General features: G+C 30.6%; 1 protein-coding gene and 1 pseudogene across 1 annotated transcript in view; both read right to left on the bottom strand.

Moving 5' to 3' along the window:
* The window catches only part of LOC125825438 (uncharacterized), a 1,130,247-nt gene that overhangs the window by 567,937 nt on the left and 534,559 nt on the right, over positions 1 to 27,751 (bottom strand). The window lies entirely within an intron of this gene.
* On the bottom strand, positions 23,898 to 26,865 carry LOC125825433 (replication protein A 70 kDa DNA-binding subunit B-like; annotated as a pseudogene).

Below are 27,751 nucleotides of genomic sequence, written 5' to 3'. Positions count from 1 at the left end.
AGTTGCAGAAAGCTGTCTCAAAGAGACCGGGTACCAGCGGTGTGGATGAGCAAGTAATGCAGAAGTTGAGAGTTGAGAACGAACAATTGCAAAAGACAAATGCCTCACTCAGTGAGGAAGTCAAAGCTCTCAACAAGCAAGTCATGCAGGCTCATGAGGCTGCAAACGAACGGATGTCCTTGCCAATGTGAAACCTTACTCCCCTTTCCCCTCCATCCTAAACGAGTCTTGTCTCCCTGGTTTCTTCATCCTTGTGTCAAAACTCTAGTGGCTATGTGTACTGTTTTGACTGATTCATGTGTTCAGCTTTAGTGATCTAATGTTATTTGTTATTGTGCCCTGTTCAGTATGTTTTTCTATTCTCTTTTAAGCTTACTTGTGCATGCTCTGTGTGGCACATGTCCATGAGTTCTTAAATGCCTTGCATACAACTTGCATATGTTTACTGCTATTCCTTTTCAATGATGTCAAAAGGGGGAATTGAAGGTGAACTGTGTTGTGAAATTAGAAGGGAACTAAACTAAGGGGGAAGAACAATGACAGGGGGAATTATTGTATCTTTGAACGAATGCTAAACACTCATGTGAGGCTGTGCGTGTAGATTGTTTGTCATCATCAAAAAGGGGGAAATTGATAATTCTTAATGCTCCCAGATGTTTTGATGATCTCCTCACAAGTGCAGGACCCGGTCCTTTGCAGAGTATGTTTTTCCAGGACCATATGTTATACAGCTGGTAAGCTATCTGCGTCAGAAGTTAGTGAGGTCGTCAGAGTACTATACCAACCAGACGGGACGAAGTTGTTTGTCCAATGGGTATTAACTCTTGATGTTTGATATATAATCAAGACAACAAACAACAAATCAATTCATTCATTCAAATAGAGAGATTCAAGCTTCAAAACAGCAAGGGACCTAATAGTTTACATTATTGCTTCCTGAACTAGTTGTTACCTTGATTGCTTGTATTTGTGCTTATATTGTAGGAATCGTTTCGCTTGTGATAGAAACGTTTCAACCTTGGGTGAATTATTGTAAGAACTTAGTTGAGTGAAACTTAGTGTCTTACGTCAATGTCTATATTAATCAGTTGGGTTAGTATAGTGGGCAATGCAGGCATTGCTTTGGCTCATTGAGTGATAGTGTATTACTCAAATAGAGATTAGGAGGTTAATCTCGTGTGTGTTGTAAACTGGGTTTTACTTTGGCTTGTGAAGTTTAGTAAAAGCAGTTTGAAAATCCTGTGAGACAGGTCATGGTTTTACTCCCTTGAGCAAAGAGGTTTCCACGTAAAGTACGTATGCCATCTTTACTTTCTGTACTTATTTTCTGTTCATTATAATTGTGTTGAGGACCTGGTCCTATCGTACTTAGTGGACTCATACATTCCAACAACAACCAAGCAAAGACACTCTACTGTTACATAGGAACCACCCCAGCAGACAATGGATTTTAGGATGTACTTCTTTGATTTCAATTACTTAAGTGTTTTCTACCCTTACATGGTTTGAATATATTTTTTCTGCATAATTTACAGCCCCTGCAGTTAATATTGATGTAGTTAAGTTACTTTATAACACTAACTTGCACAACTCTTAAATTTTGGATATGATTGCAGGTGCCTCTTCCGGAGGCTGAGTATTCCAAAGGTGATCCATATCTACGGAGAACATAACAGACAAGTTGATCAATGGCCACCACCATGTAGGAAGCTCCTTTCTAAGGCATTTTTTCAGGACACTCGTGCATCCTTGGAAGATATTTTGAGCGGGTTAATGCACTGACATTCAGCGCTACTTAATTCTATGTGTAATATTAGAAGAAATGGTGGCACAGCCACAAATGGACATAGCATAATATGTTGGACGTAGATTTGTACTGTTACTGCTCATAAATATTCTGTTCTATATTTCGAATATTAACTGTTAAAATCTTTAGGTACGGTTGTGTTTCGCCGAGGGAAAGATGAAAACCATTGTTTAATGCATTTCAAGTGTTGATCTATTCGTCATGCTATCAACTATCTGTTGTGATATTATGAAAAAGTGACCATAGCCAAGACAAATGCATGGTATTTATCTAGGGAGGAAGGATCATTGTTCGTCCTATCAACCATGGGGATTTCTCGATTATCAAATAAAGTAAAATCTATCTTCTTAAATCCACACATAGTATGTGTTTTTTTCCCATACTGCTAATAAATGATTGTATATTTTGTTGTTGAACTTGCTTTGGTGTTTTTCTTCAAAGTAACATTGACATGATCAGCAAGACTGCAAATTACTCTTATCTTCGTTTCTAAATAACGTGCAAATTGTACTTTTTCTAGTATGGACATTTTTTCACTTGTTTCGAGCGTGTTTTAAGAGGGCATGTCCTGCCTCTAGACAGAGTTAGAAGAACGCCAAGGACGTGAAAATCATGGTAGGTGAATGCGCCTTATATACATGCTATAAAAAGAACTAGGTTTTATGGTTAGGTTGTGTATCACAAAGTAAGACATGAAAAACCTTGTCAAGTAAATCATTGTGAAAATTTGATTCAGTCAAATATAGTCAAGTAACAAATGAGTAAAAACGTTATTAGATGTAAGAAAACAATGTCAATATATTGTTTGACGCATGTTATTGTAGTTATGTTAGTTGATTTGCATCCTATGTGAGACATTTTGAGAAGCTTAGTATGTTTAACACGGATCAATATATTATTCCTTATGACTTCAGTCTTAATTTATAATTTATCTTGGTATATATTTATGATAGGCTACATATACCAGTCGACGTTGCAATATCTAGCCATCGTATTATTTATCTATTATCCCTTATTCGCGATGAAGCAGATTTAAATGTCTTACATTTGTCAATGTTCACTACTTCGAAATTGAACGGAAGCAACTTAGACCTGCCTCAAGTTTAGTTCGTAGGGGAATTAGTGTTGAACATTTATGATGAAAATGATTTCAGTTGAATGTAGTATGTTGAAATTGTCGAGTCAAAATGTTGAAAAAACGTCTTCAGTGCTTGAATTCCTTTTGTAGGTAGTATCTATAGATTGATGGGAACTACAAGTTGAATCTTCCCTCCATCCTACCCTTGGTAGACAATAAATTGTAGTTATGGAGCATAATTTTTTCATGTTTGGTTGACTTAAATATTTTTCAAATCAACTTATTTTCCTCAATTTTAAGGAAAATGACTCCCTTTAAAAATTAAGGAAAATATTTCCAAAACTCTCCTTCAACCTCAAATAACAATTTTTTTTCTTGCCCATCCTTCCCCATTCAAAAAATAAAATAAAATAATTCTTTTTTTAAAAAAAAATTATTTTATTTTGTCCCTACCCCGCCCCCTACCCAAATCAGCCCCCTCCCCCAACCAAAAAAAAAAATAACAACTTAAAATTTTATTTTAAATAGTTAGAATTTTAAAATTTTTGGTTTGTTTAACAAATTTCAAATTTTCATTTTTTTACCCCACCCGACCCCCTACCAGCCCCCCTCGAAAAATAATAATTTAAAAGTTAGTTTTTGAAAAATATTTTCAAATTTTAAAAAATTATTTTTTCACCCCACCCTACCCCGACCTCCCCTACCAGCACCCCCCCGCCCCTAAAAAAAACATAATTTTAAAGTTTGTTTTTCTGAAAAATGTTTTTAAATTTTTCTTCCCCCCCCCCCCACACACACACAAAATAAATTTTAAAAAAATTCTTAGTTTGAAAGTTAGGTCCCTGTTCGAAAGTTGGAGTCGAAATTCCGATTTGAAAGTCAAATCTTGGGTCTCACATCGATTGTTGGTTGTCGGGGTCGAATTTTGATTTGTAAGTCAGGTCTCAATTCGAGTGTCGAAGTCGAAACCCGGATTGATGGATCCTGTTCAAGTTCGAGTGACGGGGTCAGGTGCTAGGTTGGATATCCAATTCCAATTTGAATGTCAAATGTTGGGTTTCGGGTCGAAAGTCGTGGTCAGATACTGGGTTAGATCTTAGGGTCGAATTTCAGATCTATCGTCGAGGTTGTGTCCTAGTTCGTGTGTCAGGGTCATGTCCTAGATCGATTATCGATTTTAGTTTTCGGGTAAAAAATTAGTTTCTACTCTCTAGTAAAAAGTAAAAAGATACTTTCTTTAAAATGATAGTTTTTCATTCACAAACCAAACACTAAAAATATTTTCCGAAAAATATTCTCTGCTCACCAATCAAACATGAGGAAAACAGTTATAAATCCACTTGTTTCCCAGGATAACATTTTCCTTCATACCAAACACACCCTAAATCAATATTAGTTAATAGAACATCTTGTATTTATCTCAAATTATACCAATCTATCATTAATTAGATATTAAATTAAGATAAAAATAACTAATTTACTATGTTTTATTGATCACTGTGTATTTGAAGTGACATACAATTATTGGAGTGTGGTAAATAACAAATGTGAATTTAAAAAACTCACTATATTTCTTGAGTTCTTTATAGATTTTTTAAAAAAAATTCTGGGTAAATTGCTCTCTATTTACCCAAATAAGCAAACCAATCGTGAATTAGGAAATAGGTTCATCAGCGTTAGACTAATACTTTGCATCTAGCAATTGATACTAGTAAACCTAATATGAACCAATACCATTAGTAGTTATTAATTATCATTTCCTTAGAACTGCTTAAAAGTTACCAGATAAAAAGGGAATATTAAGGAAATAATTATATTTAGCAGGCCATAATTTATATTTTTTTTTAAAAATAAAATAAATTGATAGTATGTGTATATTATTGCCAGCATACGAAAATTTGATAGAAATAAAATATTGGTCGGTAGCAAAGCATCCACTTCCCTTGTTTTCAATTAAGATGCCTCCCATCAAATCTAGACCGCACATAATGGTGTGACTTAACAATAATTAACGAAGTTGGTAAAATCAATTCCAGAGGATTAATATGTAAGTGATTTTAGTTTATTTTTTAAAATTTTAGTCAACAGAGTTATATATATATATATATATATATATATATATATATATATATATATAAAGATATTGTAGAAAATATGCACAAGTTGTCCGTCCACGGATGGATAAATTTATGAAGAGAAAAGACATAAAGCCACCACTAAAGTTGTCTCGAATTTTCAAAAAGACACTTTAACTTTGCAACCGTCCTATTACCCCACTAAACAATTTTGAGCATATATTATTATATCATTTTTCGATCAGACCCAGATTTTAAGAAGCAAGTGTGTTCACACACCAATCATTACATGACACGTGTTAATTTGATTTAAAATGATTTTTTTTTTCATTTTCAGTTATTTCTTTATCTTTTTTATTTATTTATTTCTCTCTCTTACTTTTTCACTTATTTTAATTTTGTTTTTTTTATAAAAAAATAATTCATACTATTTTCTAGACTTTATTGAATTATTGATAACAAAACTAATTATTTTTCTAAGAAAATTTAAAAATTAGAAGGTATCATCAATTACTCCTTTTCATATAACTTCAAAATTAGAAATGATAATTTTAAAAGAATCAATGAATTCCCCAAAAATTGAAAGAAGTTAATTGAAATACGATAAAAAAAAAAAACTATATGATACTTTCTAATCATCTTGAAATCTAATGGGTTTATCAAATTGTTTGAAATGTAAGAAAATATTTAGATAAAGTTTTAAAATTAAAGAGAGTAAAACTAATAGTAGCAAAAAAGGATGGTGAAGTTGTGGTAAAAATGATGACCTTGAAATTGAGAAGTTTCAATGGAGATGACAATGAATTTTTGAAGAAGAAAGAAAGAGAAAAAATAAAAAAGGAAAAAAGTTAAAATAATAAGAAAAATAAGAAAATATACTTTATAATAAAATACTTGTAAAAATAAAATTATATTAGTTATTTTAGGTTGCTCACTCTCTTTGAGAGAGTGCACACTCTTTATATCATATGGACAAAAAATGATGTAATAATATCAGTTCAAGATTGTTTAGTGGGATAATAGGACACCTGTATAGTTAAGGTGTCTTTTTGAAAATTCGGGACAAGTTCAGATGTCACTTTATGTCTTTTTTCATTTATGAAATATAACTTTAGAGCATGAATTTCCAAAGCATAAGCTAAGTAAATTTCTATAAGTGAATGAAAATAAGACGAGAACAAAATTTGCGCATCAAGCCTCATGAAACCTATTAATACACATTATTGCTACTCACTAATCATGAATTTCCTTAAAATGGTTGAACTTCAAATTTACCTTATCTGATTTGTGTCTTGTATCTAATGATGCATCTTCGAAGCTAGGTGGGCTCACATTGTGGTGTCAATCTCTTAGTCACGTTTGACTTGTCGCTTATGCCATATGTCACTTTCTGATTCATCTATCTATCGATCTTGATCAGTTTTACCCTATATAGATTGTCACGCCTCTATCCTACACCCCATACATTGCCAACACTCAGAAATCATTGTTGGTCCCAAGCGAACCCTTGGCCTGGCTGACTACTGAGCGGAAGACTAAACATACATGCATAAGCCTTATAAAATGAACATTTAAAATCAATTAAATATATCTCATACAAAAGTCTGAAATAAATTTGAATATGAATAATGATAATAATGCTTAAACTTCTAAATACAAAAGACTTAATTGACTCATTGACTTTGTCTATCTATGAAGCCTCTACTAACTAAACATAGGTGTTGGGACAAGACTCATGACTACCTGACTATTCAACTAATGATGACTGAAAAATTAAATAAACTATACTAACTAAATTAGAGCCCCTGGGAAGTGAGGAGGTATCACCAAATGCTAGTGGAAAGTGATCTTACTGAACATCTGCTAACAAGAGTACCTAAAACTGCATCATAAAATAATGCAGCGTCAAATGGCGTTAGTACATGAAATGTACGGTATGTAATAAGACTGAATGAAATAAATTATTGAACTGAAAAGAAACTGAAAGTAAAGCATGAACATGAGGTGAAATCATTAAATCTCTACAATGAGATATGCAATAATAGCAAAATACAAAAATAATATACTTTACTTTTGTTGGAGAGTTTCTTTAACCGAAAATCATCACTATGAGCCTCGTGATAATACAATGTCTAGCCCATGTTGCCAGTCATCCTATACCTTGCCGGAGTATACGACAACAAAACTTAACCTATGGATCCATCATCAATGCCCTCAACAAGGTTGTGGGGAGTTTCCCAAATCAACAACATGATCTTATCTACGCTAGCGACACAATTTATGTTTTTTGAGTTGTTAACTCTTACCCAAATCGGTGCTCAATATTGTTGACCATATCATATATGATTCCAAATCATGTCTGTTATGATTCCAAATATCTGATATGATTCTAAAATATTCGAGACAGTATTCTAATTTAAATAAGCACAATCACACCATTGATATTGTGCAAGATATGATATGATATTGTGCTAGAATCATGCTTGTACCTTTGTATATAAATAGTGGATAGTTTACCAATTGTAAAGGATAGAAATACATAATAGTTTTCAACTCTTTTTGGCCTCTGATTTCTCAATAGTTATCATGGTATCAAGAGCCTAAATGCTTTTCCTCAGAAACTAGTTTAATTTGCTCCTTATTGTTGTTTGATTTCTATCATAGGATATCTCTGTTCTTTCTAATGGAGTCACATTCTCACGACATTTTGTCTACCAAATTTGATGAAAAAAATTATCCGATATGGAAATTTCATTTCCGAATCTTTGTTCAAGGGGAAAACTTGTTCGAAATCCTGGATGGATTGTAACTGAGCCAAATGAAGACAAGGAAAAACAAGTTTGGCACGCTAACAATAATCGTGTAATTTCGTGGATCCTCAATTCTGCATCTGTTCAACTTGGCAGCAGAGATGTGGAAGCATCTCAAAAAGGTATATTATCAATGTAATCATGCTCGGGATTTTGAGTTAGAGCATACTCTTTCAAAATACAAACACGGAGATAAAAGACATTCAGAGTTATTATTCGGGACTTATGGCCATTTGGTCAGAACAAGACCAAAGCTTTGGAGGAAACCTTTCTTCCACAGGCATCAAGGAAGTTATGTTGGAGAGGAAGAAGACTATAGCTGTCCAATTTCTCATGAAATTGAGACTTGACTTTGAGCTTATTAGAGCTAACATTCTTAACAGAGAAACTCTTCCAGACATCGATGTAGTTTTGGAGAACTCATTCGTGAGGAGACACACATCAATACTCTGGCATCCATTGATTCGTCCTACACAATTGACGCAACTATGTATACCTCAAAAGGTACCCATAAATCATATACTCAGAGCTCATTTCAAAAGTTTGGACCACAATGCTTTCGGTGCAAAAAGTATGACCATATTGCGTCACATTGCAAGAAAAGAAACATATGCAATTATTGTAAGAAGCCTGGCCATATAATTCTGGAGTGCAATCGACGCCCAAACACGCGTAAAAGAAAGCACAAAGCTTATCAAGCGTCTGAACCTTATGTGAGTCAAGCAGAGATCACACCATCTTCTTTGGATCCGAAAGCACTTCAAAAGATGATACAAGATTCAGTTGCATCTGCTCTCCCCGGGGCTATTTCCAGTGCTCTCACGGTTGCCTATCCTGGTAAGAATTTAAATAAGAATTCAAAAGTTTAGCATATAGATTCGGATACGTCTAATCATATGCCAATAGATATCCATAATTTACACTCTTTATCAACTCCATCAAAAAATCATCTTATTTTCACAGCTAATGGTAATATTTTTCCTACCTCTAAGATTGGAAAATCATCTTGCTTCACTAATGTCCTTTTTGTCCCTAAACTTACTGTTAGTCTTATTTCGGTTGGATAGTTGGTGGAACAAAATTGCCTTGTTGTTTTCTCACGTCTTGGTTGTGTTGTTCAAAATCTGGAGACATGAAAGGCGATCACCAAGGGTCGTAAAGTTGGGAGAATGTTCCAGTTATCCATGTCTGAAACACCTCATTATGCATGTTATTTGTCTGCCAGTAAAGGAGACATCACTAACTCAAATAAATTGTAGTACTTGTGGCATCATCGTCTTGGACATCCACATGCTCAAAAACTTTCTTCCATGTTACAATATTGTCTTCATTTGAATAAGAAATCATGGGTTTTGTCATCAAAATTGCCTTGTAAAAATTATGCTAAATCCAAAAGTCATAAACTGTCTTTTCCTTGTAGTAGTACTTCATACACCTCTACTTTTGATTTGATTCACAGTGATGTATGGAGTCCTGCACCAACTTCATCTAGATTGGGGTATTGATATTTTATCTTGTTTATTGATCATATTTCTCGATATACGTGCGTGTTCTTTTTTAGAAACAAAGGTGAAGTTCCTAAAATCATACAACAATTTGTCACCTATGTTGAGACTATTTCATTAAATAAATAAAAAAATTTTGATATGATTCAGGTGGGGAATACATGAAGTCAGAACTCATAGATGTTTTCAAAGAGAGAGGCATTACTTCGCAACACTCTTGTCCATACACACCTCAGAAAAATGGGGTTGTAGAAAGAAAAAAATAGGCATATTAAGGAAACCACATTAGCTCTTCTTGATACATTAAATGTTCCTAAAATATTTTGGATTTAAGCCATCCAAACTTCTGTCTATTTGATAAACAAACCACCATTACCATTAACAAAGATGATAGTCCATAGTCCATTCTTTTTGCTAAACTCCCTGATTATTCTCATCTAAAAGTTTTTGGTTGTGTGTGTTTTGTCCATTTATCTAGACATGAATGTCATAAATTATCTGCTAAAATTGTGAGGTGTGTTTTCCTGGGTTATAATGATGTTCAAAAGGGCTATCTTTGTTTTGATTCTTCTAGACGACAGTTGCGGGTTTCCAGACATGTAATTTTCTTTGAGCATATGTTTTCTTACCCTATTACCTCTTCAACAAAATCAGACTACATTTCCTTTCTGTACAAGTTTGAGAATCAGCAGGTACAAAATCCTACATCTCCCAACGAAGACCTTAATGGCATTACTGATGATCCTGGTCAATCAGATGCATTTCCTACGGATAATTCAGGTACTAGTACTTTGTTACATAATTCATTGAATACCTCTTTCACAGACTCATCTAACAACAATGATTATTTAGATGGTGAACCTGTACCAAGTGACCAAATAAATTCTTCCATTCCTTCTCTTCGTCACTCTGAACGTAAAACATCTGCCCAGATCGATATTGATACTCTCCAAGTAGATACAATCGATCGTATGACTTACTTGCTACTTTGAATTCTATTTTTGTCCCAACTACTTACCAACAAACATCAAGTCATGACTACTGGATAAAGGCAACGGAAGAGGAACTTTCGGCTTTAGGAAAAAACCATACATGGAATTTGATATCTAAACTGGCTGAAGCTTTTGTTATTTGGAGCAAATGGATTTATTTTGTGAAAATGAAGTCTGATGGCACATTGGAGAGGTAGAAAGCTCGACTAGTAGCTCAAGGATATAACCAAGAATATGGCTTGGACTATGAGGAGACTTTTGCTCCTTTTGCAAAGATGATGACAATTCGTGTGTTGCTCACTATAGCATCCATCAAACGGTGGAAACTTCATCAAATGGATGTGAAAAATGTATTTTTGCATGATGAACTACATGAGGTAATATACACGAAGCCTCCCCCAGGGTACAACCAACCCCAACCTGATATGGTTTGTCATCTTAGGAAATCTCTTTATGGTATCAAGCAAGCACCACGTGCATGGTTTGAGAAGTTTTGATCTACCATCATAAATGCTGGATTTTCTCAATGTGTTTCTGATTATTCATTATTCATCCAGCACTCTAATACTGGTACGAAAATTTTACTATTGTATGTGGATGATATGATTATAACCGGCAATGATGAGAATGGAATTATACAACTCAAGAATCTTCTTAATGCAGCTTTCAAAATGTAGGACCTTGGCAGGTTAACATATTTTTTGAGGTTGGAGGTTAAATATTTGCAAGATGGTATCATGCTAAGCCAAAGGAAGTATGCAGAGGATCTTGTCACACAAGCATGTCTAAGTGATCAGAACTTCATATCTCTGTTGATGGCTCCACTACATTACATACTGACAATACTAGTGCAATACAAATAGCAACAAATGCAGTCCACCATGAGAACACAAAGCACATTGAAGTGGACTTCCATTATATTCGAGAACTTGTTGTTGATCAAGTCATTAGTCTTCAACATATCACGTCGCATGATCAATTGGCAGACTTGTTTACAAAAGTGATGACAAGGAGAAAACACCAATTCCAATTATCCAAATTAATGTTTCTTCATAAGTAGCATCAATTTTAGAGGGGATGTTCACCATATCAGATATGATTTGATTCTAAATCATATCTGATATGATTCCAAATCATATCTGTTATGATTCCAAATATCTGATATGATTCTAAAATATCCAGAACAATATTCTAGTTTAAGTAAGCACAATCAAACCATTGATGTTGTGCAAGATATGATATGATATTGTACTAGAATTATGCTTGTACCTTGTATATAAATAGTGGATAGTTTATCAACTGTAAAGGATAGAAATACAGAATAGTTTTAAACTCTTTTTGGTCTCTGATTTCTCAATTGTTATCAAATACTACTCCCAAAACATGCAGTAATGCTCATACTATAAAGATGTCCCCCTTTAGGGGAAAACTAAAAATCTGATACTTTGAGTCTATGCTCAATAGTACTTCTTTAAAACTGAATTGAACTTAAATGACTTGACTATGCTTTTCTGAAAATCTTATTTTGACTCACTGTTATGCATACTCTTTTATCAATGCATTGAACTTACTTTAAAGACTGATTGAAAATCCTTTCTCTAAAACTGATTATGCTTTCTTTAAATTAGCCTTGTGTTCTTCTTGAAGATAATGCATAAGAACTGATATATTAAGGCTTTCATAAAATTCATAATTAAATATGGTTCATGGGGTAAAATAAGCATGATCAATGATTAAGAATCGTCCAATCAATTAGTATATTGAAATAGACACAACAAAATCAATAATTCATGATAAGAAAGTAAGTAGAACCCTCGAATGTAGTAGGCCTTGGGTTTGAAACCCTAGTTGAACCTTGCTAACTGAAATCTAGATGTAGGGCGTGAGGAAGAACTCATTATCTCACTATGATAGCCTTACATACCTTAAATCACTTTAATCAAAACTCTAAGTTCGAAGAGGATCCCTAAAAATCTCTTCTTGAACTTTAGGATGAGTTCTTGTTTTCGCTAGATATGAGAGAAAGATTTGATCTAGAATCTTATTAAGAATTTGTGATTAGAGATTGAAATTTTTTAGAACTAATTTAGATACATGAGAGTAACATACTTTGGTATTAAAGATGCATGAGATTATAGAATTTGAGAGAAAATAAGCCCCAGGACGTCCAAGATGAATTTTATTATGACCCACCGTCTTATCTTAATAAATAGAGCATTTTGAAATCTAGACTCTCGAAAATTTGTTTGGTGCATGCGGTGCGCCAACCCGGGCTGCTGGAAAAATGGCCTAGAGTGATGCGCCCACGCTACCAGGCACATGGAGCGCACGTTCAATATGACATCTCTCTAGTAAAATCAGATAACGTTTTACTCAAGAGTCGGGTTGATGAGCGGTCAGTGACGTTGAAAAGAATTATTGTAGACCATTAATTCGATAGGTCACAAGTCACTTAAATCTTACTATTCTGAGAGGTATGGTCGTTTGAAGTTGACCCTTGTAGGGACTCATGTGAAAACATAACTGATAGAAATGTTTTGAACTTGGCTTGGTGTTTGAGTTTCCTTACGACCCTAAACCATATCTGATATACTTACTACACTTTGTAAAGGACCTTAATATATATGCACAACTTAGAATTCATTGGGTTCGAATCTATACACATACAAAGGATGATTCGAATCTTTGCGTAGAAGTTGTTGGACATTACATAGATTGTCCCGCATTTTTTTGGGTACTCAAAGAATTCTGACAGAAAGATGGAAAACAATTCAATTCTAGCCCGAAAGCTAATGAAAATTCCTCTGACATTTCTTGATGTGACACATGTCCCCCCACTTTTAATGCTCCAAGTACGTGTCTTCCTGTGATTGGTTAAAACCCATGGCCAGCCATCCAAGCAATGCTGGCGTTTCTTTTCTAAAATCTATAAATGTTCTTCCATTTTCAATTTACTTCTTTCACACCTTCTCCTTAGAACTTTCTTGTCAATCTTTTGACTTTCAAGTTTTACCTGAGTTTCATCAAAGATTACCACCATCTTAACTATCCTTTGACTTGATTAATCTAGAATCTACGACATAATTACAACTTAATAGGGGAGGTTGGGGGGACAAAGTCAACAGTAGCAATTTGAAGTCACACCCACAATTGAGGATAAGGATCATTGGTTGAGAATGAAGATGTTGGGTGAATCATTTTACAAATGACCCATGAATTTTTACAAATGATCCGATTTAGATTTTTATCCAAAAATATTAACCCCCTTAAGTTTTAAACTAAAAATTATTTTAGTTCTGCATAAATGGAAATATTTATTCATGTGGACTGTTACTTGACATATTTTTTTTAATACAATTAGAGAGTGCACACTACATACAATCATCTATTAAATGATGTGTGTTTTAATACATATATGGTTATAGTTTAGGTAGAAAAAAAGAACAACTGATAATGGAAGTGTGACTTTGACCATTTAACTTTACTAGTATACATACTCGCGCGTTGCGCGGATATTTTAAAATATAATAATTTTTAAACTTAAAAATAATTAATATGAATTATTATTATTGAGTAACAAAAGTGCATGTATATAATAGTAGGATATAGTTTTTAAAATTTTAAATTAATTTTATATAAATAATTAATATATTTTTTATAATATTAATCAGAAAAAGTTTAGACATTATAAACGCCACCAACATGATATTATGAATATAACATGAAAACATACATGGTAAGTCATTTCAAATCAATTTTAATTTGAAATTTGAAAGCAATGATATCAATTATTATCTTTAAATTGAAATACATGTGGAGAGATTTTATATGCTAGAATGAAAATTTTGAAATGATAAAATAAAGTTGATCAAGATGAAAATCTAAAAATAACACTTTGCAAGTTATCATTCATTATATTGAAATCTTCTGAGCTTGTTAAATTGCTAAAGAAATAAGAATTACAACACAAATTAAGCTTCACTATATAAATTCTCACTAATCTAAATCCTAACTTTTATCAACGTGAATCTCATCTATTTTATTCCATTTTCAAATGTAATTTCTAGTATAGTAAGATAAGCCATATATTTATAAAATTGTCCATATGTCTTTTATTCTGTATGTACAATTTAACGTTAGCTTTAATTATTATATATTTTATTTATAAAGGATAAAAAGCTATAATAATTTTACATTATGACAATTTAGTTTACATGATTATTAAAAGATATAATAGGGAATACTTCTTATTCTAAGTTAGCCTATATATTAAAATAAATTATTATTTTAAAATTATTTAATTTATTATTTTGGCTAAAGAGGAATTATTATTTTTTAAATTCAATTTATTATTATAATTTATATTTATAATAAATAATAAATTTGAGTTATTAAATTTTTAAAAAAGAAGAAGACATTTCTTGTCACATGCTATGCAACCCTTCAATCTTCAACATGCTATGCAATCCTTCAATTTGAAAAAAAAAAATCACACTATTTTAAGTCATTTCGTCATAGTGCATAATAAAGATAATCATTAATAAATATGAAGTAATTAAGAAATAGAACTTACTAAACATTTTCGGCAAAATTATGTGAATCATCTTCTTCAGTTATAAAATCCGAGATGATTGCATATATGTTAGCATATACTATGTCTTCATTGCAATATTTTTTAATAGTTCGTCAATTTATTTTTGTATCCAACATATATTTTTCCAAATAATAGCATAAAACATCATTCTCTATAATGCAAATAACATCTCCAAACTAAAATGTAAAAGATAAGGCAAAAACTAATAGAAATTGATAGAAAATTAGGAAAGCAAACTAAGTTTCCTACATGAAAAATACGATAGCACATTCTCTTAAAATGTAAATTTGAAAGTAATATGAAGTGAACATCAGATCTGCCTACTCTTAGCAAGAATGTTAATGACTTCTTCCTTCAGTTTTACCATTGAAAATACAACACATTGTACCTCGTGACAATTTTATTGATATATTTATATTAATATATTTTAAATGGCAATGTGTTTGCTTAAAATTGTTTTGATTCTTTTTAATTTTATTTTATGTAGCGTGAATTCAATTGTACAATCTTATCATTAGAATGAATTTTTTCCCATAAATTGTAAAACTTTTTCTTCTTTAATTAAAATAAGTCTGAAAAATTAGTACTTGTAAATTTAACAAATGACATAGTAGATTTCCTCACAAAAGCAATATACACACACACACGCCACCACTTTCAACTTGACATTTTCATGTTGCGGGGATCACATCAACTCAAATCTGCAAGATATAAAATAATTTTAGTGCATGGTAATTTTTTATATTGGAAACTCACATGATAAATAAAGAATTATATTTATTATAATATAAATAATCAACGACCACCCATACTTCTTTATACAACAATATTTCCTTTTAAACTATTATTTTATTTATTAGAAGAAGAACAATAGACTGTAAATAATTAATCAATTGTAACAACTATCAACCATATTGATAGTTGATAGAAGTCCACATTTTTGGTATGTAATTTTAAAAAATCTTGGATAGTTCTTCATACCTGATTTTAAATTAATGCATATGATAATTCACTGCTTGAAGCAATACATTTGTGCATTGAAGATGAATTTCTCACTCCGAAAAATGATTGTTCTAAAGGATAATACTAAGAAAATGAATAAATTTTTTCTGAAAAAAGAAGACATTTATTTATAGAATGAATGAAGCAAATGGATAAAGTAGGTGGTTGCCTTTATTATAGGAATTCAAAAATAAAAGGTGGTTACATATTTGAAAAAAAACCATTTTCAGATAAGTTTTTTTTTTCAGATTTAAATTATACCGTATTTGATTATCCTTTAAGCAAATTTTCAGATTTAAATGGGAAGTAAGATAAACATGGAATTTATTAGATTTTATCTTCTTCTTTTTTTTGGGTCTTTTTTTTATATACATTTTCTTTTTTTTAAAAGTAAATAAATTCGTGAGTTGGTTATTTTTTTGAAAAATTCACATTTAATTAGTGGCCATTTTACTTTTCATTATTATTATTAATTATTATTAATATTAATTATTAATAAGAGTTAAGTTATTTAATTTTTGAAAATGGTTGATTCACAACCCTTTTGATTTTCTTTTTCATTTATACTTTTTCAATTTATAAATTTATTATTTAAATGATTTTTCCATATTAATTAGTGACCATTTTTTCTTTTTATCTATTATTAATAAGAGTTAAAAACTTTAATTTTTATTTTTTGAAAAAGGTTGATTCACAGCCGTTTTTTATTTTATTTTATTATTATTTATTATTTTTCTAAAATTTTGTTATTTAAATATTTTACACATATTTTTTAAATTAAATTATTATTATTATTATTATTGTAATTAAAAAAATAAAAATTTTATGGTGGTTTCTATAAGTTTACACATATTTTTGAAATTCAATTATTATTATTATTATTAGTAATAATAATGTCTGATTAAAAGGATTTTAAAATTTAGTGAATTATTACCCACTTTTCCATCGGTAATACAATAAAAAATATGATAATAAGTTCTTTAAAAAAAATCTGATTTTTAAAAAACTGTTTTAAATTGTTATTTTGTTTTAAAATGGAATTTATTATTTAAATTAACTAAAGCAAATTAAGTTATTGAATTTGAATTTATTATTTAAAATAACTAAAAGTAATAAAATTCAAGAATAATTGTGGTGTTGACACGTGTCATTTTTTCCTTTCCTTTTATATATAGATAGATTTTTTTAAAATGTCTACTTCACTTGTCGAATTGAAAAATCAAGAGATTATTTATGAATTAGTTTGTGATAAACTGGACCTTCACCAAGAAGATGAACAAAAGTTCACCAACTTTACTATTAAGATTTGTTCCCTCTAATCCATATTAAGTGAACTATCATAAGTTTTTTCTATATAGTTCAAAATAAGTGAATTTTTCAAAGTTCAAGATATTTGTTAATTGAATTTTTTTTCTTCATATTTATCCTTTCTTTTAATGATGTTGTTAACTACCTTACATTTTTAGGAGAATAGTTTAGGAAAAATCTATCTATATATAAATCTATCTATATATAAAAGGTGAAAAAAAATGACACATGTCAACACCACAAATTTTCAGTATTTTAAATAAATTTTAAATAATTAATAATCAATAATTAAATAAATAAATATAGACACATGTCAATAATTAGATTTAGAACGACACATGTCAACACAACAAATTTTTTTAATTTTAAAATTTAACTAATTTTTAATAATCAATAATTAATTAAATAAATATAGACACATGTCAGCACCACAAAATTTGTAGATGTATTAAATAATAAATAACAATTTAAAAAATAAAACATTTAAAAAACATAAATAAAAAACATTTTTTAAAATTTGTTTACGTAAAAAAACTGATGTTTTGATCTCTTTTTTTTTTTACAAAAAATAAAATAAAATTTGAATGTGTTTGTTCCTAATTCAAGCTAACTGCCTAATTATTATTTTTAAATAGTGGGATCATTTTTAAATTTTTGTAAATGTTAAGTATTATTTTTTAAATTTTTAGTTACGTAAAGGAAGTAGTGGATTCCTAAAATATAGGTAACTGATTAAGTATTTTCTTCTTCTATTTTAAAATTTTCATGATTTAAATTATTTTAATTTATAAATTGAAATTTATCCAAAAAGTAATTCAATAAAAATTAGAAATATTTTTTGCATCTTAAAAAAGATTGAAAATTAATTAAAAATCTATGTAAAATAATGAAAAAAAATAATCAACTAACTACCTACTAACTTCCCAATTCTATCTTAAATTAAAAACTGCTAGAATTTTTTAATTATAAAATAATTAAAAAATTTCATATTAATTTTATAGTAATTAAAAAATTTCAAATTAATTTTATAGTAATTAAAATTCTCAATTATTAATGAAAAAAAAATCAACTAACTACCTACTAACTTCCCAATTCTATCTTAAATTAAAAACTGCAAGATTTTTTTTTTTATAAACTAATTAAAAAAATTCAACTTACCCTTGCCCTGATTTCGGAGTAAATTTAATGTATTTATAACTTCTCAAGTTTTTATCTTTAAATCTATCTCCTATAATTTTTCACTCTTCTTTTCTCTTTGTTCTCTTTGTTCTCAAATCTCAATAATGGTGAAGAAATGGCTCAATACATACTCATATTGATCTTCTTAACATGTTAATGGGACAAACTAATATTTCTACAACCACACTTCTTTAAAGGTATAATGTTAATTTTCTCTCTAAATTTACTTTCATATTTGTCTTAATAGTTTTAAATTTTGAAACTTCTTGCTTTAGTTTTTACTTTGACATTGATAGATATTTGCGAAAAAATTCAAGCAACATTTTTGGATTTCTTTCTAAAAAGTTGAATTGCTTAAAATTTAACCTTTTATATCAATTCATGTACCTTTTTATGGAGCTGTTTTAAACTATTTGGAAAATAGTTTTGCAAGGATTAAATTCAATTCACCTTCATAGTTTATGGAGTATATTATAATGCATTTATGATATATGTAGTTTTGCAAATTTACGATGTTTAATAGTTCATAGGACTTCATGTGAGATGTTCAACAATAGTAATTAGACTTTTGTTGTTTAAGAAAAATTTAGGTTGTATCTCTTTCATATATATATATATATATATATATATATATATATATATTATTTGTTTGGTGTTTGATTCATCTTTTATCTATCTTTATTTTTCTTTTTTTAACGGATTGTAGTCATAGGATCAGAGGGGCTATGTTGGCTCTGCGATATGCAAGGCTTTAATGTCAAAGGGTACAGAGACCATAAGTCTGAGAAGGTATTTGTAAATTTGACCGAATAGTATAACAGGGATTTCAATTATTAAAATCAGTTTGTATTAATTTATGTGATAGATCTTATACATTTTCTGTTTATTCAAAATAATCCATATAATTATTCTATCCTCTTATGCTATTTTTACGTATTATGAGTTCTCAAATTTGAGTATTCTTACTCAGATTCAGACATCCCTCTTACTTGGACTCATGAATAGATCAAGGCACTTGGATAACAATCATGTTCATTTCTTCATCATACACTTGAATAGATTGAGTGAACACAAATGAATATTTGCATTGGTGAAATCAATGTAGAAATTGATTGTAGGTTATTGCTACTCTAATCAGTATTTGCTATTTTTTAATATACTTGCAATTCATCAAATGCAATAAAGGCATCAAATTATGAGTAAAATATATTAACATTTTACATTGATTTGTAAATTTGTCTAAAATCAATTAAGACTTTTGAATATTTCATATTCATTGTAATTTAAATATTAGTGTTACATTTAACTTTGTTGCAGCAATGTTATCACAAATTTTGATTATATATCGATGCTCAAGGCTTACATCGGTAAGAGCTATACAATATCAATCCTTCAAGATAAACTTTGGTGTGATTATTATACAAATACAACACTTTGTATTCAAGAAGCATTTCACTTGCTTTTTCTGTAAAAAAAATTTTAAAAAAATTATCACAAAAAATAATACAAGTTGTATGTTATTTAGAGCTTCAAAATTACTATTAGTTTCCTTTGTATAAGTTAATATTTACATTTGAAGGAATGACCAATAAAATCAAAGTTAATAAATAATATTTAAAAAATTTAAGTAATTAGATAATACAACAATAATGTGCAAAAATCAATTATTGTTTTGGGTTTATTAATCAAATGTTATGCACATGACATTAATAAATGAATTAAAAAAATTATAATTTTAAATTTCATGAAATGCTTCATTTTCATTTATTTACAAGTATGTTTTCAAGGCTTATATGAACAAGAGGTTTAACGTAATATAAAATTTATCAAATATGATTTATTTGATTAATTGTTTTTTCCATGAAATGTTCTCAATTTTTTTGTTAAAGTTATAGCTAAGGTTTTGTGTTACTTCGCAGAAGTTAAAAGATATATTATGAAATGTAACAAAATTTATTTAATGTGTTTTGGGTAGAAATAGAATAGATAAAACTAGATTTTTGTGCAAATTAAAAGCAATTATTATATGTACAAATTGAAATCGTTACATGCTTGATTTTCTTTTGATTATAGATATAAGTGTTCAAGACTTATATTGATAAGAGGTTTACGATATCAATCCTCTACGAAATACTTTGGCATGATTATTGTGCAGATATAATAACACTTAATATTCAAGTAAAATTTCACTTACTTTTTCTGGTTTTTTAAATAAAAAATCGTCACAAAAAATAATACAAATCGTATATTATTTAGAGCCTCAAAATTACTATTAATTTTCTTTGTATAAGGTAGTATTTACATTTGAAGACATGGCCAATGAGATCAAGGTTAATAAATAATATTTTAAAAATTGAAATTATTATTAGATAATATAACAATAATGTGCAAAAATTGATTCCTTTTTTTAGTTTATTCAAAAGTTATGAGCATGATATTAAGAAAAAAATATTATAATAATTAGTAATTATGAATTTAGAGAAAAAAACTTTAAAATGATTATTTTCACCCAAGTGGCAGTCTAATATCAATTCATTTGGTAGTGTTAGAACAAAACTAAAACAAAAGAAAAACAGCTAATAAACAACAAAATTAACTATTTGGAAAAACTTTAAAAATCTCATGCTACAAAATAAATAAAAAAATAAAATAATTAACGAAAAAGTAAGAAAAAGAAAAACATTAACAAAGGCATAGCTATAAACTAGATGGGGAAGGCCCATGGCAAGCACGGGCCCAATAGTCAAAATATTATGTTTGTTAAAATATTAATATTAATGAATCAAGGGTGATGACTTTTGCAGAAGATGGATAATATCATATATTATATACTATTAGATATATTGAGAATGTGTACAACAGACATCAGTATGATGCCGACCTGCAAAAGAGCAAATGAAAATTTCAAAAAGAATGATACATGATCAGTTAAAGCGGGGGGGGGGGGGGGGGGCTGGGGGGGGGGGGGCTGGGGGGGGGGGCTACTGGTAATCCCCCAAAATGAGCAAGACCCTTAAGGTAAATTTATATGCCCATTAGGTATCAAATAGAAAGAAATTCAACGAATGACGATAAAAGTGATAGATTCCCTGTTGAATCTCAAATGAATGATAACATTGAAGGAAGTAAAATGTAGTGCGTTGTAAATTCTTGCAGTAGTATACTTCTTGGATTTCAAAAGACTTGCACAACTTACTGATCACATTAGTAGGTGGATAATATTACATATATTATATATTATTAGATATATTTACAATATGTACAACAGACATCAGTATGATGCCGATTTGAATGATCTGCAAATACTAACTAATGTAATACAACCAAAATAGTATAGCAGATGTTTCAGTTTTGGTATATAAGATTGGCATGTCATTGTTTATCATATGTAGAGGACATCGGAGTTCGCTTCTTAGTAGCAAATCTTCTTCATTCAAAATCCCATAGTATAGGGAGACTGATTCATTTTATTCTCCCTATTAAGCAAAAGTGGCAAAATGAAGTGAGGGAGTTCCTGTAATTAGAGAATTTAAAGTATATTAGAAACTGAAAATATGGCAACACATAGCAAAACAATTTAAATATTAACATCCAAAGTGGCACATCTTTAGTACAGAAACTCCAAAAGAGCAAATGGAAATTTTAGAAAGAACAATAGATGGTGAGTTGGGGGGGGGGGGGGGGGGGGGGTTAATCACCCAAAATGAGCAACACTTTGAAGGTAAATTTATATGGCCATTAGGTATCAAAGAGAACGAAATTCAAGGACCCAATCTAAATCAATCACAACAAATTTTGATCAACTCGATCCATTTCAAATAGATTCTATAACAAATGAACAAAATCACTCATACTCATGTTACTTCACACATGAACACTCGGAATGTAGCACAAAATATACTCAATTTCATCTATTCATAAAAAATCACAAAAATGCCTATAAACAAAGTTTGATTTTGGTCGATCCAAAATCACTCGTACTTGAGCACTCGGAATGAAACACAAATGAACTCTCAATTTCATCAATTCATAAAATCACAAAAAATGCAATTAAAATGATAAGAAAGAAAGAAGGAAATAGGATGTGCATACAGCATGGCTTAAGTTTAATTGGGAAAATTTCAGATGAGGTCTTCCATTTTGCAAAGCATTTTTTCTTAAAGCTGAGACAGAAAATAGATCAATGAAAATTTACAGTATACCACTTGAGAGGTCTTTGCAATTAGAACTTTGAAGGAAGAGAAATGTAGTGGGTTGTAAATTCTTACATTAACCATAAACAATCAGTAGAAATATCCAATTAATTTTAATTTTAGAGAAAACGTCTATGAAGATATGTGTAGTTTAGTGGCTATCTTATTTTGACTTCACTAATGAATTTCTTTGGACAACTATTGAGGCAAATGAAAGCAAAGACATATAAAAGCTCTGAATATCGAACATGTGAGGATACAACATATGTGACAAATCAGAATATGTTTACGTCTACAACGAAATAGAGAGAGATGTATACATAATTATTTCCATTTTCAAACATGCATAGGAAAATTACATACAACCTAAGAATCCAAAGAATAACGGAAAAAACTACCATTATAGGTTAATAATCACATTAAAATCGAAAGCATATCCAACAAAATCACATGGTGATAACGCCTACAAAAATACATGAAAGTTCGAAACAAATCATTTATAAACACAAGCTCATAAAGCCAAAATATCATACATGCATTTGGAAAGGTGTAATAATACATGAAGAAAGAGCAAAAGGCATATACATACAAATACTACAGTTAAATATCCAAATCTTATATACCGAATTAAAACAAAAAGTAGAGCACAAATAAAAAATAATTTCACAAGTAGGTGTAGATTCTACACCATTGATCTCTAATAGAAGTAGAATCAACGATTTAGATGGTCAGCAAGAGAAAACTAAGTAAAACTTGCGAACGAAGAGACCCCAAATATCATTTGAGATTTTTTACGGTAGTACCACAAATCGGTCAAAAAATTCAATTACATGTGAATGTAAAGCAAGTGATAAATATGATAGCATGGAAGAAGCATCTCAAGTAAAACAAAATCTTTAAAATAAAATTGGAGGAAACCACATTCTCCACAATGTTTTAGCAAAAGGAGGCAACATATATTCTTCTAGCTTTAAAAAATAGTCTAGGAGAAGAAAAATCATAGTAACTAATTCCCTGTTCCTTTCCTAAGCATGTATATTAAAATAAAAAGGGAAAAGGAGCTCAAAACAACCAGAATTGAAGCATAGAAACTTAAACTCAATTCATTCTACACTCTATTTGATCATTAGGCAATGAAAATTTAAAGATGCAGTGTTTGTCCTTTTTAACTCCAAAAGGGGCAAATTACTGTACAATTAGTACTACCTTTAGTACAAATAAATGATTCTACCTTTACTTTTTAAAACTGTGTTGTTTTTTTTTACCAGAACTTTTTGAAATACTTCTAAATATGTGGAATTGATAATCATTGTGACTTATAGTTTGGTGTGAAAGTGAGATGTAGACTGACCTTTTACACTTTTTTGGTTGGTGTCGGTGGTTCAAATTTTGGCGTCGCATTTGAGGAACCAGCTGCAGTAGTTGTTGCTATCACATCCACCTCACTTATTTCCAAAGGCCTTATCTTTTTAGAATTCCTATCAGTAGTGCTCTGTGGAGTATGTTCCTTTTCCATGTAGGAAAGAATGGACAAAGTTGCATGCGTGCTATTTGAGCTGCCCCAAGATGACTTCCTTAACTCAATTTGGAATACTTTGTTTGACAACATCTGATGGACATTATCAAGAGACAATGATTGCCACTGTAAATGTAAAAAGTTACAACAAACACTTTAGAACTAAGCATATATGGTAAACTGTTTCTGCTGAAGACATATGGTATTGTGACAATACATGTGTACAAGTAGCCAGCTGGAATGAGAGATCACCTAAGTGCAAGTTATATCAAATATGTCTTCCGCTGTCATGGAGAGTAATTTTTCTCCCAATTCAGCAGAAATAAATGTTGTGGTTGTAGCAGTACCATCAATAAGATCAATTTGAAAGATACACCTGAAATGATGGCAAGTTTGAAATTTGTGCATAATATACGCTATATTTTGTACAAAGTGTAATTTACAAATCAAAAGTATAATACCGAGGGACTAATGCTGTTTTCCGATTGCATTTTGGACATTCAAAATCCTTTCTATTCTTTGTGCGCTTCTTCTGTTTGCATCCTGAGCATTCAAGCACACAAAACTCTTGGAATTCATCTAATATGGACATTTCTGCTTCAACATAGAACACTCCCATCTGTCGAAAAATATCATATGCATAATACGTGTTAAATTACTCATGAGTAAATATAATTTGTTTTTATTATTTAGGCAAAGGTAGACAATGAGAAAATTAGTAAGCATACTCTCAAATGAGCAGCTTCAAGTATGACTTACAGAAGGTGCTGATGAGATTTCTACAACAGAGATAACTTGTTGGCCAGTAGGAGTGACTATCATGGGAGTGACAGATGAGCTTGTTGAGGTTTTCTCTGACGCACGACTTAACAACATTGATTTGTTTTCTTTTGCCCTATTGTTACAATAGATAATATGTTGAGTAGGTTCTTTACATGCAAAATAAAGCTAGAGAATAATGATGAAATGTGAGTACCAATTGATGAGTTTTACTGCTTGTGGGTAATTAGGATTCACACGTACTGTGGAATTGAACCTAGTCTGCAGTGACAACCCTGTATAACACATAGCTTGTATAATGTTTTGTTATTATCTAAAATTATCTTGGTAAAAGTTCAGTGCATATGTACCTTGAAAAGTAGAGATTCCTATACTCCTTCTGAGGATTACAATCAGATCTGCCTCTATTGCCATTTTAGAGGCAATTTCATGTCCTATTTCTCCGAAATCCTCCCATAGAGTGAGGAGAAACTGATTTTTCCTGAGAGCGTGAGAACATAAGGAGAGAAGAGTAAGTACTATGATAACGCTCATACCATAATTGATGATGCAATCAAACAAATGGAAAAAGTGGTTACTGATTCAAAATATTTGCAGAAAATGGGAAAATAGAAGGTCAAATCTTATACTCACTGATTGTCACAAAGGGTAAATTCTCGACACCTATGATGACTGCGACCTGCGTATTTTTGAGGACCACAACGAAGAACGATTGCCAGTATATCTGCATATATAATACATAATGACCAACTTTCCAGGACGACACTGCATTAGCCTAAGAGAGCGCGTTAAGCTATCTACAAAGACAACACACATAAACAACCTAGAAAAACACTCAGGTTGCTCTATAATAATCAAATTACAAAACCACAAGGATTAATGGGTATACAGTATCCTAGATGATCAAGTTAAGCTATCAACAAATACAATAAAAATCCTGAGATTTCTCTAAATAATCAAATTTCAAAATCACATAGATTGACAACACCACAATACTGTAGAAGATCCCATTAAGATATTTACTAAGACCATAAAAAAACTAAGATTGCTCTAAACTAATCAAATTTCAAAATCAGAAAAAGCATGAAATTACAGTATCTTAGATGTGACGTTAAACAATATAGAAAGAGAATACAGGAAAAAAAAATTTTCTTCAGACTTGCATTGGAAGAATTTCTTATGAGTTCACCGAGAAAGTGTTGATAATAAGACTGAGAAACTGATTAACCTCAGCCTGGAAAGCAAACGTCTCTATGTTCGCCATTTTTTGTGTCAAAGTTACAATCTCTAATAAAACAAAAGAAGAAATATAAAAAATCCAAGATTGAGCAAGTTGGCAGTCATAAACAGAAATTAACATAGCAGTCATATATGTTGCAAAACACTTACTTAAAAAGAATACTGTATAATATGTTTTAGCCTGATAATAGCTATTAGGATGGATATACCAATTTCAGTAGTAGAATCAACCATCAGATGAGGAATGTGGTCCAAGGTTGTGATATTCAGCTTGCTTGGCGGTGGAAGTGGTTTTTCAACTTCATTAGATGGTTTGATATGTTCAATTACTGTTTCTTTATCAAGAATCCAGTAAAGATTATGTATTGGCTTGCCGTATGAAGTTGGCGAGAGTTTGACTCTTGCTGTAGAGATGAGGTAGGTATTGATGAGTTTAAGCTTATCTGCATACTGCTCAATTTCATCAGCATACATAACTGCCTTAATCTGGCATTCCTGAAAATAAAAGTTATACAAAGTTGAGATTCACTAACTTGAGAATCACTGTAGCTGCTTACCAACGGGCAAATGTAGGAAAAATGTTCAGATGAGGTAAAAAGAAAAAGAGCAATATTCATAAGATAAAATATAATAATGAGCTGACCTCTTCATCTTCCAAAATCAAATTTTGGAATCTACATTTCTTGTCAGGGCTTTCTCGCGGGCGTCCCATTTCGACAATTTGAACTTTGCAAATCCAATCTCGTGTTGCTAATTCAATTCGGTCAATGTTCAATCTTAGTACCATTTTTGTAGGAAATATAGCTAACCAAACAGTAGTATCTACAGAATAACATGAGTATTCAGTCAAAGTCCTATCTTTTTTGTGTTTTTATGAACAGGCTGATGAAATTAGGAAGATGCAACAACATAATTGGTCTCCACATACTAAAAGTCAGATATATTTTGGCAGAAAAAGAGAAAGTGCAAAAACATCTTAGTACATAAAAACTGATTATTATTTTATCAAGAGTACATAAAAAAAAAGAACTAATGCAATTGAGTTTGTTGGGTAATCCAATAAGTTTCATGAATTTAGATAGTTGTACTCCTCTTTTTGTTCTGAACCTAAAGCGTTGTTATAACTTCAACTTCTATTTTTGAAACTTAGTACAAACTTCTGCAGGATTAAATTAAATTACATGATATGAATACAATTAAGTGCACTGAAAGAAGAGATGGAAAGTTTTGGTGACTGAGCTTATCCCTCAAACATAAATGTAATTAACACTCAATTTAGACATACATCGAAAATTAGGAAGTTGTAAACTGCTTGTAGAAGGATAGAAAAAACATTTGGCAGATTATTACAGGTCAGAAAATGTGTAACATACTGTGTCTGAATCTCTGATATCTTTCCTATTCTGATACAAAGTAAACTTTCATACTACTATTTAAAATTTCTATTAAAAGAAACCAAAAAAGAAGACAAAAGAAAACAGCTATCGTACGAAAATTAATTGAGATGTATACAAACTTACAGCAAATGAAGAAGCAACCCAATTTTTTTTTTGGGTTATTATAAACAGTGAGGGTACAGTCTCACCAATACAAAGAGCTAAGATAAACACCAAGATAGAGAAATGTTAAAGCCTGCAGGGATAAATTAGTAATCGAGATATAAAGGAGATAGA

This window comes from Solanum verrucosum, unplaced genomic scaffold, assembly GCF_900185275.1.
Source record: "Solanum verrucosum unplaced genomic scaffold, falcon-dt-bn FXZP01000101.1, whole genome shotgun sequence".
Taxonomy (NCBI): domain Eukaryota; kingdom Viridiplantae; phylum Streptophyta; class Magnoliopsida; order Solanales; family Solanaceae; genus Solanum; species Solanum verrucosum.
This window is presented reverse-complemented; position numbering and strand designations above follow the sequence as displayed.